The sequence below is a fragment of the Eriocheir sinensis genome, chromosome 53 (assembly GCF_024679095.1).
Source record: "Eriocheir sinensis breed Jianghai 21 chromosome 53, ASM2467909v1, whole genome shotgun sequence".
In the NCBI taxonomy this organism is placed as follows: Eukaryota; Metazoa; Arthropoda; class Malacostraca; order Decapoda; family Varunidae; genus Eriocheir; species Eriocheir sinensis.
The window spans coordinates 6,399,957-6,404,020 of record NC_066561.1 but is presented as its reverse complement, the minus strand read 5'-3'; positions in this window follow the sequence as shown (position 1 = coordinate 6,404,020).

Genomic DNA, 4,064 nt, shown 5'->3' with positions numbered 1-4,064 from the left:
TTTTAATGTAGGAAAAAAGTAAACCAAAGAATAATGAGACGAGGAATGTTTAGATAGAGATGTAAAAATGTAGCGAGGTAAAAAACGCAGGAAATGTAGATAATGTTGAGAGTAGGAAAGTAAAGATGGGATACTGTAGGAAATGTAGGAATGTTTAGAACAGAATACAAGAAATACAAGAAAAATAGAATAGAATACAAGAAATACAAATAAATAATAGAATACAAGAAATACAAGAAATATAAGAAAATAGAATAGAATACAAGAAATACAAATAAATAATAGAATACAAGAAATACAAGAAATACAAGAAAATAGAATAGAATACAAGAAATATAAATAAATAATAGAATACAAGTAATACAAGAAATACAAGAAATACAAGAAATACAAGAAAATAGAATAGAATACAAGAAATACAAATAAATAATAGAATACAAGAAATACAAGAAATACAAGAAAAAAGAATAGAATACCAGAAATACAAATAAATAATAAAATACAAGAAATACAAGAAATACAAGAAAACTCCAAGGCAAAAATGTCATACAGCGGGAAATCGTGTGTAAGTTGTTTTTATCTTTAATGAGGGAAGAAAGACAAACACAGAGAGGATGTAGGCTTGGAAGACCACAAACACACAGAAGGATCAACACAATGCGAGGATAAACTACAACAAAAAGCAAGAGACCAACAGATTCATTCACATGGAAACTTGTAATGAACGAAAAGAAGCAAACAAAAGTAGAGAGTTGTGGGTTTGAAACTTTACCATGACAAGAAGATAGAGAAATATTGAGGTGAAAAGAATAGAAATGTACCAAAATCACGAGAAACACACACACAATAATAATAAATAAATAAAATAAATATATAAATAAAATAAAATAAATAAATATAAAAAAATAATCTAATAAACAAGAAAAAGTGTAATGAGAAGAAAAAAACAAAAAACAATCACTGCAATTAAAGAAAAAGTCCCAAAAAACAACAACAAACAAACACACAAACAAACAAACACACACAAAATCCATACCCTTTAAAATATAACCACCCCCCCAAAAAAAAGAAGACTCCCAATTACTATGAAAATAAAGTGTAATGAAAAGAAAGAAAAGAAAACAATCATTGCTATTAAAGAAAAGTTCCCCAAAACAACAAACACACAAACAAACAAACACACAAAGAACCCATACCCTTTAAAATATTACCACCAAAAAAAAAAAAAAAGAAGGCCCCCAATTACTATGAAAAAGAAATAAACCATAAAATTGCTGCAAAGAAAAAAAAATCAGGCTGCCATAAAAAAAGAAAGAAAACGAAGAAGAATCACAGTAGGAAAAGTGGGACGCGGGTATACATGTCATGCTTGTCTGTCCGATCTATGTCTGATGTTATCACGAAATGAGAGGAGAGATAAAAAAATAGCACATCCATCTCTCTCTCTCTCTCTCTCTCTCTCTCTCTCTCTCTCTCTCCCGGGTATCATTTCCATCGCCCAAAATAGAGTTAAGAATGAAAAAGAAAAAGAATAAAAGCAAAGAAAGAAAAACAATAATAAAAATAATAACAACAGCAACAAAATATAAAGAAACAAACACAGACTACAAACAAACAAACAAACAAACAAACGTGAGAGAGAGAGAGAGAGAGAGAGAGAGAGAGAGAGAGAGAGAGAGAGAGAGAGAGAGAGAGAGAGAGAGAGAGAGAGAGAGAGAGAGAGAGAGAGAGAGAGAGAGAGAGAGAGAGTGAGGGCAAGTTACGTATATTATCCCCCCTCTTCACCTTCTTTATCACATTCGTTTCCATCTTTCTTTCCATCTCTTCACGTTCAATACACGATCACCGCGTTCACACAAACCTCAAACTTATCCATCTTCGTCTTCTTCACTAAACACTTTTTTTTTTTTGTCGCTTTCGTTTCCCTTTTTTTCTTCTCTTGATTCCTTTCCTTCCTTTTTTTCACTTTCCCTTTTTGTCCCTTTTTTATCTAGCTATTCATAACATAAACTTTTTTTGTCCTTTTCCTTCTTTTTTCTTCCCTATTTCATTTCTCTTTCATTTTATTCCTTTCCCTTTTGTCCTTTTTCATCCCTTAGCTATTCATTACATACTTTTTTCGTCCTTTTCCTTCTCCTTTATTTTTCCCTATTTCCTTTTTTTTTTCAATTTATTCCATTCCCTTTTGTCCCTTTTCATCCCTTAGCTATTCATCACATACACTTTTTTTTGTCCTTTTCCTTATTTTTTCTTCCTTATTTCCTTTCTCTTTCAATTTATTCCTTTCCCTTTTGTTCCTTTTTATCTCTTAGTAATTCTACAAACATTCATTCTTCCTTCGTTTTCTCAATCCATACATTAGGAGGTTAAATGGTAAATAAACTACGCATTTCCACTGTTTGATGTTATCTCTGTGACATAAATAAGATGAAGTAACACGAGCATTCTTAAGCCTTTACAACAGCCCGTCTGTAAAAAAAATTGTACCTTGGAATTGCAGTGTGAGATATTATCGTATATGCAAAAATAAAAATAAATAAAAAAAGGAAAACTAAAATCTAAAGAGAGTATTCGCCTTAACCTTCCGTCCTATTCATCTTTAGAAAGTAGGAATTTTAAGCAAACATAAAAAAAAATAAAAAAAGGAAAACTAAAACAAAAAGTATTCGCTTCAACCTTCCGTCCCTTTCATCTTTTTAAGTAGGAATTTTAAGCAAACATAAAAAAAAATAAAAAAAGGAAAACTAAAATCTAAAGAGAGTATTCGCCTTAACCTTCCGTCCTATTCATCTTTAGAAAGTAGGAATTTTAAGCAAACATAAAAAAAATAAAAAAAGGAAAACTAGAATCTAAAGAGAGTATTCGCCTAAACCTTCCGTCCTATTCATCTTTAGTAAGTAGAAATTTTAAGCAAACATAAAAAAAATAAAAAGAACAAGATGATAACAACGAGAACTTTACAATAGCAATACGTTCAAGAAGAAGCAGAAGACGAAATTTATATAGAGAAAATAAACAAAAGACGGAAAGTGACATAGTGAAGAAGTAGAGGACGAAGAGTAAGATAATGAAAAAAAAATAGGATGTAAAAACGGAAAATATAATAAAGAAGAAAAGAAGAAGAAAAATTAGATAAAGAAAAATAACAAGGAGAACAGGATGCTGAAAAAATAGAAATCAAATAGCAACATCATCATCATCATCATCAACAACAACAACAACAACAACAACAACAACAACAACAACAACAAAGACGATGATGGCGAGTTAAGCACAAGAACCAGCGAGAATTTAAATGAGCCTATCAGTCAGACTTCATTCCCGGAGTAACTTGAAAGCCAAAAAAAAAAAAAAATAAATAACAAAGAATACAGATATGAAGAAACAAAAGAATGTAGTAGGTTTAGATTTTGTTTTCAGTCTCATCTCGTTTACATTCCCTGCGTATAGTAAGAGAAGGATAAAAGATAGGGTAAAGGGTTAGGAAGAAAATAGGACAAGGTAGGGAAGAAAAGGAATAATTGGGTGACTGCTGAAAGAGGAAGAAAACAAAGGAGGAAAAAAAAAATAAAGAAGGGTAACTCTCATGGGCTTGTAAAAAGAGAAAATAATGAATAAATAAATGAAGAAACAAAAGAAAAAAGAGGTCTATGGTTTATTGTTCAGTCTTAATCCGTCTTCATTCCGTGCGTACAGAAAGAAAAAGATTAAGAAAATTCTATAATCATTGTGTATGTGAAACGAAAATTAAAAGGACAAAAAAGCAAAAAAAAAGAACAGAAATCTACATCCCCGAACTATTATCATCATCATCATCATCATCATCATCATCATCCCGTCGTTGTCTGCCTGAGCAACTTGCATGAATTATAATATGAGGGAAAAAAACGCTTAATTGACCGAACCCCCAAACTCGTTCCGTCTTCAGGTCCTTCGAGTTACGTGAGGGAAAGATACCATTAGATAAACTTTCCGAAGTCGTCTGGTAATTCCATCCTGGTTTTAGATCCTTAATAAAGTAACGTGGGAACAAAAGAAGTAGTATTTAAAGGTTTGATCAACGT